The sequence below is a fragment of the Chiloscyllium plagiosum genome, unplaced genomic scaffold, assembly GCF_037043375.1.
Source record: "Chiloscyllium plagiosum isolate Xiang-an unplaced genomic scaffold, Cpla_swu_hap1 HiC_scaffold_35, whole genome shotgun sequence".
Lineage (NCBI taxonomy): Eukaryota > Metazoa > Chordata > Chondrichthyes > Orectolobiformes > Hemiscylliidae > Chiloscyllium > Chiloscyllium plagiosum.
The window spans coordinates 6800079-6815971 of NW_028270173.1; the positions used below are offsets into that span (position 1 = coordinate 6800079).

At 49.6% G+C, this 15893-nt stretch overlaps 1 long non-coding RNA gene across 1 annotated transcript in view; it reads left to right on the forward strand.

The window, feature by feature from the left end:
* The first annotated feature begins 1789 nt into the window (after window positions 1–1789).
* The window catches only part of LOC148140007 (uncharacterized), a 33802-nt gene continuing 19698 nt past the window's right edge, over window positions 1790–15893 (forward strand). The window contains exon 1 of the long non-coding RNA XR_015753006.1: window positions 1790–4878. This is a non-coding gene — a long non-coding RNA (uncharacterized LOC148140007). The remainder of the gene's footprint in view (window positions 4879–15893) is intronic.

A 15893-nucleotide genomic window follows, 5' to 3' on the forward strand; every position in this document is an offset into this window, starting at 1 on the left:
GGAGAGTAACAATCCGGGAGGATGAGGGATTCACTGGATCACTCGGTTGGAGATGGGGAAGATCCCACACACTGGGTCACTGGGTGGGGGAGGGCAAGATCCCATACACTAGGTCACTGGGTGGTAGAGGGGGAAGATCCCACACACTGGGTCACTGGGTGGGGGAGGGGGAAGATCCCACACACTGAGTCACTGGGTGGGGGAGGGGGAAGATCCCACACACTGAGTCACTGGGTGGGGGAGGGGGAGACCTCACACACTGGGTCACTGGGTGGGGGAGGGGGAGATCCCACACACTGGGTCACTGGGTGGGGGAGGGGGAAGATCCCACACACTGGGTCACTGGGTGGGAGCAGGGGAAGATCCCACACACTGGGTCACTGGGTGGGGGAGGGGAAGATCCCACACACTGGGTCACTGGGTGGGGGAGGGGAAGATCCCACACACTGGGTGGGGGAATGGGAAGATCCCACACACTGGGTCACTGGGTGGGAGCAGGGGAAGATCCCACACACTGGGTCACTGGGTGGGGGAGGGGGAGATCCCACACACTGGGTGGGGGAATGGGAAGATCCCACACACTGGGTCACTGAGTGGGGGAGGGGGAGATCCCACTCACTGGGTCACTGGGTGGGGGAAGGGAACATCCCACACACTGGGTCACTGGGTGGGGAGGGGGGGATCCCACACACTGGGTCACTGGGTGGGGAGGGGGAAGATCCCACTCACTGGGTCACTGGGTGGGGGAAGGGAAGATCCCACACACTGGGTCACTGGGTGGGGCGGGGGAAGATCCCACTCACTGGGTCACTGGGTGGGGAGGGGGAAGATCCCACACACTGGGTCACTGGGTGGGGAGGGGGAAGATCCTACACGCTGGGTCACTGGGTGGGGGAGGGGGAGATCCCACATACTGGGTCACTGGGTGGGGAGGGGGAAGATCCCACACACTGGGTGGGGCGGGGGAAGATCCCACTCACTGGGTCACTGGGTGGGGAGGGGGAAGATCCCACTCACTGGGTCACTGGGTGGGGGAAGGGAAGATCCCACACACTGGGTCACTGGGTGGGGAGGGGGAAGATCCCACACACTGGGTGGGGCGGGGGAAGATCACACTCACTGGGTCACTGGGTGGGGAGGGGGAAGATCCCACACACTGGGTCACTGGGTGGGGAGGGGGAAGATCCTACACGCTGGGTCACTGGGTGGGGGAATGGGAAGATCCCACACACTGGGTCACTGGGTGGGAGCAGGGGAAGATCCCACACACTGGGTCACTGGGTGGGGGAGGGGAAGATCCCACACACTGGGTCTCTGGGTGGGGGAGGGGAAGATCCCACACACTGGGTGGGGGAATGGGAAGATCCCACACACGGTCACTGGGTGGGAGCAGGGGAAGATCCCACACACTGGGTCTCTGGGTGGGGGAGGGGAAGATCCCACACACTGGGTGGGGGAATGGGAAGATCCCACACACTGGGTCACTGGGTGGGAGCAGGGGAAGATCCCACACACTGGGTCACTGGGTGGGGGAGGGGGAGATCCCACACACTGGGTGGGGGAATGGGAAGATCCCACACACTGGGTCACTGGGTGGGGGAGGGGGAGATCCCACACACTGGGTCACTGAGTGGGAGCAGGGGAAGATCCCACACACTGGGAGGGGGAGATCCCACACACTGGGTCACTGGGTGGGAGAGGGGGAGATCCCACACACTGGGTCACTGGGTGGGGGAGGGGGAGATCCCACACACTGGGTCACTGGGTGGGGAATGGGATGATCCCACACACAGGGTAACTGGGTGGGGAATGGGAAGATCCCATACACTGGGTGGGGAAATGGGAAGATCCCACACACGGGGTCACTGGGTGGGCAATGGGAAGATCCCACGCACTGGGTCACTGGATGGGGGTCGGGGAGGCCTCCATTCTCTGTCTGTGGTTTTGGTTCTGGTGATGGGGGGAGGTGGGAGTGGGGACTGGTTCTGGGGCTGGAGCTTTTCTCTGAGTCACTGTGTGAGCCGTTGTCTGAGGGGGAGCGATGCCCTGAACAAGATCAGGATTTAATTTGCCTGGATCCACTTCAGTCCCACGCTCCTGATCTTTGACCACCTGGTGCAGAGGGGACCAGGCATATCGAGAGACCTCCTCATGGGCCTGGTCAAAGTGACCCTCAACAGGTTGCAGGCAGTGGGCAGTCAAGGGGGCTGTTTGTCCTGATTGTTTGAACCCTCTTCCTCAGCTGGGTCAGTGCCCGGGTGTCTCTGGAGATTGGGCATATGATGTCCACGGGTGCACTTCAGGCCTTTAGTGACTGATGGGCACTGGGGGCACTGGACTGTGTCATTAATCCTGGAAGTGCCGTTTTACTGAGATTCAAATTTCCTTTAAAGTCCTCTTTTGCTTTTTGATACAGCGGGTCAGGCAAATTGGAGATTTTGGCAACCTCAGTGGGATTTTATATATTTATATACTTCGTGATTGCTTGTGAAACAGGACAGTTCTTCCCAGTTCACTTGTGCCACACTTCAATTCTGTACTGATGAAATTTGGCCTGTTCTTCGATTGTTGCCAAAACCAAAACTGTCATCAACTTGGACAGCCAAATATTCCCAATCCCAAACATATTAAAGGACAGACTCTGGAATATGTTGAATTTTTCCCATTCGTTGACAGTCACCTCTCTTAAAAGGCCACCAAAGATGATGATGTCCAATGTCTGATCAGGTTAGATTTCATAAAAACTCTGGCAGAGGAATGTTCAACAATAAGGAAAATCAATAAACTCGCTCATTATCATCACTACCCTCCTGCACTGTAAAGAGCTGGACTATGTACCAGAGGAGGACAGAGCATGTGAAAAATTCAGTTCACAATGTCTCCACTGTACCCCCCAGATTCAAGAGAGGATTACATTAACACTAACATCCTCCTTGAAGACAGATCAACAAACATTAAGGTAAAATGCCTCACAAAATTACACCTGTATTGTCCCATTTAAACTGAATTGTATTCTTTTTGGGTTTTTCTCAAAAGGTATAAATAGACACAAACTGAAACTGAAACCTGTGTGTTAGGAAGTGTCCGTGTGTAATTTTGCAAATAAATTGTTATAAAATTGTGCAAAGACTGATTCCAGTTCTATCCTTCACAAAGTGACTCTCGGGAATCTAACACTTTGGAGGAGATTACAGTGAGTCCCCCAGAGAAGAAACCTTGGGGTTGGTGTAGCTCCTAGGACAGAGACAGTCATTGTGATCACTGTCTCAGGGAGGGTCAGACTGTCTCAGGGAGGGAGTGCTGTACAATGTCCCCTTCCTGCTGTGACATTTTGCTGAGTATGTTTCAAGTGTGTCACAAATAAAGTTTACATTGATGTTACTGACACTGTGTAGGTGTGTCTGGTTTAAGGGCCGTGACCTCAGATTGTATTCAGGAACACAGTCAATCATTTCACTACCAGCTGCAATGAGCTCCTCTCACCTGGTTCCATTCTTACCCACCCAGTCAGAGCCAGAGATTCACCTGCAGTGGATTCTTTTCCCACTCCCACACTGTTCCCTCAGGAATCCCCCAAAGATCTGTCCTTGGCCCTTTCCTATTTCACAGCCACACGCTGCCTCTCAGTCACACCATTAGAAAACATGCCAAGTTCCACATGTCTGCTGATGACACCCAGCTCGATCTCACCCCCACTCAGATAATGACAGAGGGGGTACACCCTCTCACACACTGTGTTGACATGATACACAGATTCCTCCACTTGAGAGTGTAATTTACAATATTGATCCTGTCCAAATTGTCCCTTTTCCAAATTCATTCTTGTGATCGGGGCGTCACTGACAAGGACAGTGTTTATTGTCCATCCGTCCTTGTCCCTGATTGGATGGCTCTTTCAGTGACCTGGGACAGGTGTGATGGGCTGAATGGCCTCTCCTATGCTGTCCAATACCATGATCAATCACAGTTTATTCAGAATGAGAGTCACATTCAACAAACCCATCATGAGCCACTTCTCAATGTTACCCTTCGGGTGACCATCTTCCAAGGCAGACTTCAGGACAGGTAGCAACGAAATGTGGCCGAGCAGAGGCTGATAGCTAAGTTCGGTACCCATAGGGAGGGCCTCAACCGGGACCTTGGGTTCATGTCACATTAAGGTGACCACCATTGCACTGTATACACATAAACACACACACACATTCCTATACACACACATACACAAGGACACACATATACACAGACACGCACACAGACACACACACACACACCCTTACAGACATGCACACTCCCACACTCACACAGGCATCCTCTCAGAGACTTAGACCACTCTACACTCAGGTACACGCATATACACTCTTTCTCACAGACACTCACAACCCCCCACCCCAGACACGTACACACACTCGCACATTCACACATGCACCCCCTCACAGACTTAAGATACTCTACACTCACTACACACACATATACACTCTCTCTCACACTCACAACCCCCAAACCAGACAGACACACACACAGACAGACACAAAGACCCACATGCACACATATATTTTGTGGGGTGAATTTGTAATTGCAGAGTTACTTTGTACTTTGCTCAAAAACTGCATGGATTCATGTAAAATTCTAAGCTCAAAAACTGCATGAATTCATGTAAAACTCTGTTATCTCACTTTTTAGATTAGAATCCAATCTATACGTCATGGCATAGACAGAGAACACAGGGGGCTAATACCTTCAACATATTGTCTAGCTGACATCCATTGTTACAGCTAACCTGAGAATGCAACTTTTAAAAAAAGGTTTTGTGATTTACACATGAATGAAGTGAAATTATCATGGTATTCGAACAGATGAAAGACTCAACAGACAATCAAGGTATTTTTTAATGTATAATTTCAGTTACATCACACTGTAAACTTTTGCTATAAATTCTGTGCCTTACAATTGTGTCCTCCACAACCACCTGATGAAGGAGCGGCGCTCCGAAAGCTAGTGTGCTTCCAATTAAACCTGTTGGACTATAACCTGGTGTTGTGTGCTTTTTAACTTTGTACACCCCAGTCCAACACTGGCATCTCCAAATCAGTAATTCCAATTTTGTGCCACCTGCAAATGTTGTAATTGTACAGCAATATATTACACATCGAACAGAGCAATACAATATTCCTAATGTTATGATATGGGCAATATCATGCTTACTTTCTCCAGTCCAAAGTCCAACCGGTAACTGCTCTCTGTTCAATCAGAGGAATTAAAATCCCTCAGAGGGTCTGGAAAAGTCCCAGTAGATTAATGTAATACCTCTGTTCAAGGAAGAATGGAAGATGGAAAGCAAAAAAAAAAACCAGGAGTGAGTGAGCCTAAAGTTTGTCAAACACGGTGCATAAGCATGAGTGAATCTCAAAACACAAGCTGCCCACAGATTTCACTTAAACCTAGAATCCTGATGTCATTTAGTCAGAACAGAAGGATTTCAGTCCCCAAAATCAGATGCTGGGAAATAGAAACAAAAACAGAAACCGCTGGGAAAGCTTAGCAGGTCTGATAGCATCTGTGGAGAGAAATCAGAGTTAACGTTTCGGTCCGGCAAAACTTCCTCAGAACAGAAGCTGCTGAGCTTTTCCAGCAATCTCTGCTTTTGCTTCAGATTTCAAAGCCCCGTCTCCCCATTCCGAACTCACGCCTCTCACTGCTTGCTTTGTTATCCATTATGCATTTAAATTCATTTGTTACCTCAGAGGCGATTGTCATGGAGAAAATGTAGAGAATCACCAGGAGACGCAAAGAGTTCTTCAAGAAGTAGGTCTTTTCTTTGCAAACAAAAAACCGTGACACTGAGAAAGCAGATTCTCAAATGCCTCAAGGTCCATGGTTTTTTATAGTTTTTTTCTCATGTTTCTGTTAGCTTATCAGCATGTCCAACTATATTCATCAAAGTACCTCACTCTAGCTACACAATAAACCAGTGATTTTAGTTCCCATTATCTCTTTAGTTGTACATTCTACATAATGTTATTCTAATGTCATGATTAGATATTTAGTGTCAGTTTTTGCAACAATGATCTTTTATTCCAGACCCTACTTAATATTTTCCTAATGTCATGATTAGATATTTATTGCCAATAGTCTCAAGCAGGCTGACTCTACTAACTATTGCTTAGATATTAAATGTCATGTCCCAAATAATTATGGTCCCAATCTTGTCACAATGATACTGAACAGGGAAGCTTACTTTACTAAACCTTAGCTGAAAATGTGTTGCTGGAAAAGCGCATCAGGTCAGGCAGCATCCAAAGAACAGGAGAATCGATGTTTCGGGCATAAGCCCTTCTTCAGGAATGAGGAAAGTGTGTCCAGCAGGCTAAGATAAAAGGTAGGGAGGAGGGACTTGGGGGGAGGGGCTTTGGAAATGCGATAGGTGGAGGGAGGTCAAGGTGAGGGTGATAGGCCGGAGTGGGGTGGGGGTGGAGAGGTCAGGAAGATGATTGCAGGTTAGGAAGGCGGTGCTGAGTTCGAGGGATTTGACTAAGGCAAGGTGGGGGGAGGGGAAATGAGGAAACTGAAGAAGTCTGAGTTCATCCCTTGTGGTTGGAGGGTTCCCAGGCAGAAGATGAGGTGCTCTTCCTCCAACCGTCGTGTTGCCATGGTCTGGCGATGGAGGAGTCCAAGGACCTGCATGTCCTTGGTGGAGTGGGAAGGGGAGTTAAAGTGTTGGGCTACGGGGTGGTTGGGTTGGTTGGTCCGGGTATCCCAGAGGTGTTCTCTGAAACGTTCCGTAAGTAGGCGGCCTTTCTCCCCAATATAGAGGAGGCCACATCGGGTGCAGCGGATGCAATAGATGATGTGTGTGGAGGTGGAGGTGAATTTGTGGCTGATATGGAAGTGTCCCTTGGGGCCTTGGAGGGAAGTAAGGGGGGAGGTGTGGGCGCAAGGTTTGCATTTCTTGCGGTTGCAGGGGAAGGTGCCGGGAGTGGAGGTTGGGCTGGTGGGGGGTGTGGACCTGACGAGGGAGTCACGGAGGGAGTGGTCTTTTCGGAACACTGATAGGGGAGGGGAGGGAAATATATCACTGGTGGTGGGGTCCGTTTGGAGGTGGCGGAAATGACGGCGGATGATATGTTGTACATGGAGGTTGGTGGGGTGGTAGGTGAGGACCAGTGGGGTTCTGTCCTGGTGGCGGTTGGAGGGGCGGGGCTCAAGGGCGGAGGAGCGGGAAGTGGAGGAGATGCGATGGAGGGCATCGTCGACTACGTCTGGTGGGAAATTGCGGTCCTTGAAGAAGGAGGCCATCTGGGTTGTATGGTTTTGGAACTGGTCCTCCTGGGAGCAGATGCGGCGGAGATGAAGGGATTGGGAATATGGGATGGCGTTTTTACAGGGGGCAGGGTGGGAAGAGGTGTAGTCTAGGTAGCTGTGGGAGTCGGTCGGTTTATAGTAAATGTCCGTGTCGATTTGGTCACCCGAGATAGAAATGGAAAGGTCTAGGAAGGGGAGTGAGGAGTCTGAGACAGTTCAGGTGAATTTGAGGTCGGGATGGAAGGTGTTGGTAAAGTGGATGAACTGTTCAACCTCCTCGTGGGAGCACGAGGCAGCGCCGATACAGTCATCGATGTAGCGGAGGAAAAGGTGGGGGGTGGTGCCAGTGTAGCTGCGGAAGATGGACTGTTCCACATATCCTACGAAGAGGCAGGCATAGCTGGGGCCCATGCGGGTGCCCATGGCTACTCCTTTGGTTTGGAGGAAGTGGGAGGATTGGAAAGAGAAGTTGTTCAGGGTGAGGACCAGTTCAATCAGTCGAAGGAGGGTGTCAGTAGAAGGGTACTGGTTGGTACGGTGGGAGAGGAAGAAGCGGAGGGCTTTGAGTCCTTCGTGATGGGGGATGGAGGTGTACAGGGATTGGATGTCCATGGTGAAGATAAGGCGTTGGGGACCGGGGAAGCAAAAATCATGGAGGAGGTGGAGGGCGTGGGTGGTGTCCCGAACGTAGGTGGGGAGTTCTTGGACGAAGGGGGACAGGACCGTGTCGAGGTATGCAGAGATGAGTTCGATGGGGCAGGAGCAGGCTGAGACAATGGATCGGCTGGGACAGTCAGGTTTGTGGATTTTGGGCAGGAGGTAGAAACGAGCGGTGCGGGGTAGTGGGACTATGAGGTTGGAGGCGGTGGATGGGAGATCCCCTGAGGTGATGAGGTTATGGATGGTCTGGGAGATGATGGTTTGGTGGTGGGAGGTGGGGTCATGGTCAAGGGGGCAGTAGGAGGAGGTGTCCGCGAGCTGGTGTTTAGCTTCAGCGGTGTAAAGGTCGGTGCGCCAAACTACTACTGCGCCTCCCTTGTCTGCCGGTTTGATAGTGAGGTTGGGGTTAGAACGGAGGGAGCGGAGGGCTGCACGTTCCGAGGGTGAGAGGTTGGAGTGGGTGAGAGGGGTGGAGAGGTTGAGGCGGTTAATGTCACGGCGGCAGTTGGCTATGAAGAGATCGAGGGCGGGTAAGAAGCCAGCACGGGGTGTCCAGGTGGATGGGGTGTGTTGGAGGCAGGATTAGGGGTCGTCAGAGGGTGGGCGAGAATCCTGGTTGAAGAAGTAGGCACAGAGGCGAAGGCGGCGGAAGAATTGTTCGATGTCTCGCTGTGTGTTGAACTCGTTAATCCGAGAGCGTAGGGGAATGAAGGTGAGGCCCCTGCTGAGGACTGATCTTTCATCCTCAGAGAGGGGTAGTTCTGGAGGGATGCTGAAAACACGGCAGGGCTGGGAGCTAGGAGCTAGGACCTGGTGTGGGGCTGGAGCTGGGAGTGGGGGCGGGGTTCGGCGTGGGGGCGGGGACGGGCGTGGTGACGGAGATCGGCGTGTGGGCGAGGTTAGACGTGACGGAGATTGACGTGGGGGAGGGGTTAGACGTGGTGACGGAGATCGGCGTGGGGGCGGAGACACATGCGGCGTTGTGGTCGTGCAGGTTAGTGATGTCACTGGGGGTGGAAGTGGCTGCGGCTGCGGCTGCGGCAACCCAGGGGGCGGAAGTGGCTGTGGCGACGACCGAGACAGTGCTATTCCCGATAGCCGCGGGGGCCGCGAATCTGTCGGCGATGGTCTTCCTGGCGATCGCGGAGGGTGCGAGGTCGGTGGGGGCGGAAGTGACGTCTTGGGCCGTGGCGGCGATTGTTGCCGCGGGCGATGTAGCAGACGCGTGGTTAATGGCGCCGGACAGATTTCGGAGGCCGATGGAAGATTCTGGAACAGTTGAGGAACCCAGAGTGTGGGGGTAGTAAACCTTACTCTGCTAATTGGTGTAAAAGCATTCCAATATTCTTATACATTCCATAGACCTCTTACATCAAATCACAGGTGATCTTCATGCTTTAACCCTTCCCATGCTTTCATGTTGTTTATTTTAAGGGTCTTTGCGGGAATACGATTGAATTAGATGTGGACACCCCATTTGGGACTATTTTAAATTCTCAACATGTCCCACTGGCAGATACTTGGTGGCTGTGTGGTAAGAAAGGAGGGTTGCGCCCAATTTGTTGCAAGGGGTCTATGGAATACAGGATGGGATGAGAATATTGGAATGCTTTTACACCAACTAGCAGAGCAAGGTTTAGTAAAATAAGCTTCCCTGTTCAGTATCATCGTGACAAGATTGGGACCATAAATATTTGGGACACGACATTAAATATCTAATCAATAGTTAGGAGAGTCAGAAAGATGACAATAAGCTCCGCCCCTCTTGTGCCCAATACAATGTAGGTCCCAACACGGACTAAATAATTTTCGGAGTCTGAGGCTTAATGTTCTTCCTCTGTTCCTGGGGTCCCTTGGGCCAAAAACTTGTCCTCCAATAACCAGAACAGGAAAAAAAGATCCCAAGATCCCTCACAATCGAGGACCTGCATGCTTCAGAAGTATCACCAATATCCCCATGTAGACATATTCCTTGCACTGTGGCGATTGTCAGATCATAATAGTAGAGTGGTGGGGTTCCGTCAGAGGAGTAAGCACTTCCTGGGGTAGCTGAAATAGCCACAGGTTGATGTGTAGTGACGCGAACTAAAAAAGACTTAACAAAAGGTAAAGCACAATAAAAGATGAAGGCGACAACAAGTAAAATCACACCTACAGTAAGACCAATCTTGACAAACCATGCTCCCCAAGACCCTAATATATTATTCAGCCAATCAAAAGCCTGATGACCAAACCCCGCATTGTCTTTTAGCTCCTGTCTTAGATTCTTTAGTTTTTCCTTTGCTTTAGTAAAAGATCCCCCAAGGCTAGTGTTGTTAGGTATAAAGGTATAGCAATATTCCCCAAACATCACACAAACCTGGCCTTTTCTGCCAGTATCCAATCTAAGGCCTCTCTGTTTTGCCATGTCATTTTAGTAGTAGCATCCAATTGTTTTCCCAATGTCACAAGGGCATCATCAGTATAATTGATAAAACTCTGCTGGTTGTAATAAATGTAATTAATCCATTCAGCATTCTTGCTAACCCCTATCACGGGGATGAGAGCATCCCAGCCCACGGCAATCTCGTTGTGGGCCTTAAACTCATTCGGAATAACTCTTGGTTGTCCTATACTATCAATCCGAATTGTCGGATCAGGCACAAAGCTGACTGTGATGTAACGTCAAGCTGAGTGTGTGGCAATATAACTACCTCATGTAGGAGCATTACATGGGCACAGCTGCCACTCCAGTCAGCGGGCAGCGTCAGCACAACCCTCCTTTCTTACCACACAGCCACCAACTATCTGCCAGTGGGACGTGGTGAGAATTTAAAACAGCCCCAAATGTGGTGTCCACCTCTAATTCAATTGTATTCCTGCAAAGACCCTTAAAATAGCTGAAATGGTGTGAAACCATTTTGCTTAAAGCATTCAAAACTCAACCCTTCCCGTATCCTGAAAGCAGCCATGGGAAACATGTAATTAGTCTTACTGGTGGACCATGAGGTACTGTAGCCACATCACCATTGGAGTTGCTGCCTGCCCACATCATCCTGCTGATAGAACATAGAAGCCTGAAGTAGGAGGCACCAAAACAGGCAATGGGATAGCCTGTAATTTGATTATTCATCCAGATTAAGACATCGGCTAGAATGCTGCAAATGCCATTGAGTACAGGTGATCGAGTTATAGGACATAGGGACAACATAGTACAAGGGGGTTGCCTTAGTACACAAGAAACAGTCCTGTCTAGCTATCATTAGGGCCGTGTAGTTTGCCCATTGATGCCAGTGATTGTAATGGGTGCGTGCCCATGTTAGAGCAGCGAGGTCTGCACTTCTAATACGTCTTTGCTTTCCAGCCTGAGTGACCCTGGCATTACCAGTCTAGGTCTGCCAAATTAATGGTCTTCATTTCTGGAATGATCAGTATCCCCAAGAACTTCATCTGTATCTTGTTCAGGACCCTGCTGAGGGGTACCAGCCTCCTGTGTGCCCTGCCCGTGTCCAATTCCTTGGCCTCAGCTCCACTTACCTCAGTGTTAGAGTTAGTTTGTGCTGGTGGGAGAACTTTAGTACAATGATTAAGGTGGTACCATATGTGTCGTCCTTCCATTTAGATGGTGGTAGGTGATGCCTGTGTCTTTGAAAAACCCCGGGTTTAATAGGTCCTTCCTCAATGACAGGTGTCGGTTCCCTTTGTGTTTCCTGCAGGTGGATACTCTCATGTATCATAGTGAGCTGCTACATATAGTGCTTAAGTTCTAAGCTTAACTGCTGCAAGCTAGGCCCTTCATATGAGCCTCTCCACCTGGGCACTTGCATAGGTCTACCTGTGAGCATCTCATGTGGTGTTAGATTGATCATGCGATTAGTCTACATGCGATAACTCATTAGTGCCAGCGGCTGCACTTCAACCCAATTAACATAGAACATAGAAAAATACAGCGCAGTACAGGCCCTTTGGCCCTCGATGTTGCGCCGATCCAAGCCCACCTAACCTACACTAGCCCACTATCCTCCATATGCCTATCCAATGCCCGTTTAAATGCCCATAAAGAGGGAGAGTCCACCACTGCTACTGGCAGGGCATTCCATGAACTCACGACTTGCTGAGTAAAGAATCTACCCCTAACATCTGTCCTATACTTACCACCCCTTAATTTAAAGCTATGCCCCCTCGTAATAGCTGACTCCATACGTGGAAAAAGGTTCTCATGATCAACCCTATCTAAACCCCTAATCATCTTGTACACCTCTATCAAGTCACCCCTAAACCTTCTTTTCTCCAATGAAAACAGCCCCAAGTGCCTCAGCCTTTCCTCATACGATCTTCCTACCATACCAGGCAACATCCTGGTAAACCTCCTCTGCACCCATTCCAGTGCCTCCACATCCTTCCTATAGTATGGCGACCAAAACTGCACACAATACTCCAGATGCGGCTGCACCAGAATCTTATACAACTGCAACATGACCTCAGGGCTCCGGAACTCAATTCCTCTACCAATAAAAGCCAGTACGCCATATGCCTTCTTCACCGCACTATTTACCTGGGTGGCAACTTTCAGAGATCTGTGTACATGGACACCAAGATCCCTCTGCTCATCCACACTACCAAGTATCCGACCATTAGCCCAGTACCCCATCTTTTTGTTCCTCTTACCAAAGTGAATCACCGCACACTTACCTACATTGAACTCCATTTGCCACCTTTCTACCCAGCTCTGCAACTTATCTATATCCCGCTGTAACCTGACACATCTTTCCTCACTGTCAACACTCCACCGACTTTCATATCATCCGCAAACTTGCTCACCCAACCTTCTAGCCCCTCCTCCAGGTCATTTATAAAAATTACAAACAGTAATGGTCCCAAAACAGATCCTTGCGGAACACCGCTAGTAACGGCACTCCAAGATGAACCTTTACCATCAACTACTACCCTCTGTCTTCTTCCAGCCAGCCAATTCCTAATCCAAACCTCCAACTCACCCTCAATGCCATACCTCCGTATTTTTTGCAGTAGCCTACCATGGGGAACCTTATCAAACGCCTTACTAAAATCCAAATACATGACATCTACCGCTTTCCCCTCGTCTACCTCCATAGTCACCTTCTCAAAGAATTAAATAAGGTTGGTGAGGCATGACCTGCCCTTCACAAAACCATGCTGACTATCCTTGATCACATTATTCCTATCCAGATGTTCATAAATCCTATCCTTTACAATTCTCTAAGAATTTGCCTACAACAGAAGTGAGACTCACCGGCCTATAATTACTAGGGTTATCCCTACTCCCCTTCTTGAACAAGGGAACCACATTTGCTATCCTCCAGTCTACTGGCACTATTCCTGTAGACAACGAGGACATAAAAATCAAGGCCAATGGCTCTGCAATCTCCTCCCTTGCTTCCCAGAGAATCCTAGGATAAATGCCATCAGGCCCAGGGGACTTATCTATTTTCACCCTTTTCAGAATTTCCAACACCTCTTCCCTACATACCTCAAAGCCGTCCATTCTAATTAATTGTGACTCAATATTCACATCGGCAACAATGTCCTGTACCTGAGTGAATACTGACAAAAAGTATTCATTCAGTGTCTCCCCAATCTCTTCAGCCTCCACACGCAACTTCGCACTACTATCCTTGACTGGACCTATTCCTACCCTAGCCATTCTTTTATTCCTGACATCCCTATAGAAAGCCTTAGGGTTTTCCCTAATACTACCAACTAAGGACTTTTCATGTCCCCTCCTTGCTGCTCTTAGCTCTCTCTTCAGATCCTTCCTGGCTACCTTATAACTCTCAATCGTCCCAATTGAACCTTCACGCCTCATCTTTACATAGGCCACCCTCTTCCCTTTAACAAGGGATTCCAATTCCTTATTAAACCACGGCTCCCTCACAAGACCCTTTCCTCCCTGCCTGACAGGTACATACTTATCAAGGACACTGAATAGTTGCTCCTTGAACAAGCTCCACATATCAATTGTGCCCATGCCTTGAAGCCTACTTTTCCAAGCCACGCATCCTAGGTCGTGCCTCACCGCATCATAATTTCCCTGCCCCCAGCTATAACTCTTGCCCTGCAGTGCACACTTATCCCTCTCCATCACTAGAGTAAAAGTCACCGAATTGGTCACTGTCCCCAAAGTGCTCACCTACCTCCAATTCTAACACCTGGCCTGGTTTGTTATCCAGAACCAAATCCAGTATGGCCTCACCTCTTGTTGGCCTGTCTACATATTGTGTCAGGAAACCCTCCTGCACACATTGGACAAACACCGACCCATCTAACGAACTCGAGCTATAGCTTTCCCAGTCAATATCTGGAAAGTTAAAGTCCCCCATAACAACCACCCTATTACTTTCACTCTTCTCCTGAATCATCCTCGCAATCCTTTCTTCTACATCTCTAGGACTATTAGGAGGCCTGTAGAAAACCCCCAGCAGGGTGACCTCACCTTTCCTATTCCTAACCTCAGTCCAAACTACCTCAGATGGCGAGTCTTCATCCATCGTCCTTTCCACTGCTGTAATACTATCTTTGACAAGCAATGCCACACCTCCCCCTCTTTTACCCCCACCTCTGGCCCTACTAAAACATTTAAACCCTGGAACCTGCAACAGCCAATCCTGTCCCTGTTCTACCCATGTCTCCGTAATAGCCACAAGATCGAAATCCCAGGTACCAACCCACGCTGCAAGTTCACCTACCTTATTTCGTATACTTCTTGCATTGAAGTATACACACTTCAAGCCACTTTCCTGTTTACAGGCACCCTCCTTTGAGATTGATGCCATGTTCCTAACCTCCCTACACTCCAGGTCCTGCACCCTAGAGCTACAGTCTAGGTTCCCATGCCCCTGCAGAGTTAGTTTAAACCCCCCCCAAGAGCACTAGCAAACCTCCCCCCAAGGATACTGGTGCCCCTCAGGTTCAGGTGTAGACTATCCTGTTTATAGAGGTCCCACCTTCCCCAGAAAGAACCCCAGTTATCCAGATACCGGAATCCCTCTCTCCTGCACCATCCCTGTAGCCACGCATTTAACTGTTATCTCTCCCTATTCCTCGACACGTGGCACCGGTAACAAACCAGAGACAACAACACTGTTTGTTCTAACTCTGAGCTTCCAACCTAGCTCCCTGAAAGCCTGCCTAACATCCTCAGCCCTCCTCCTACCTATGTCGTTGGTGCCAATGTGGACCATGACTTCGGGCTGCTCCCCCTCCCCCTTAAGGACCCAGAAAACACGATCAGAGACGTCACGTACCCTTGCACTGGGAGGCAACATACCAAACGTGCGTCTCTCTCGCCCCCACAGAGCCGCCTATCTGTGCCCCGAACTATCGAGTCCCCAATAACTATTGCTCTGCTCTTCTCCACACTTCCCTTCTGAGCAACGGGGACAGGCTCCGTGCCAGAGGCCTGAACCCCATTGCTTACCCCTGGTAAGTCCCTCCCCCCACAAGTATCCAAAACAGTATACTTGTTCTTGAGGGGAACGGCCGCAGGGGGTCCCTGCACTGGCTGGTTGATGCTTGCACAGATCTTGTTTATTTTGGCTTTCAATGTCCCAATAATCCTTTCCACCATACCCTGTGACTGGGGGGATGATACACGCACCCAAACCTCTGTTTGATTCTCAAAGACTGCAGCATCAACTTAACTACTTTCTGAATAAAGGCAGACCCATTGGCTGAACTAATTTCGATAGTATACCAAACTTTGGGATAACTTCATTCGTCTGAAATTTCACTACTGTCCCAGCTCCTGCATCTTTGGGAAGAACAGCTTCTACCCATCAGCTAAACCTATCAATCACCACTAACATGTACCTTTTCCCTCGCACCTTTTTTTATCATGTCCACGTAGTCAATTACTAAATGCTGAAATGGCCCTTCAGGCACTGGTATGTGTCCTATAGGGGTCGTTATCCTCTTCG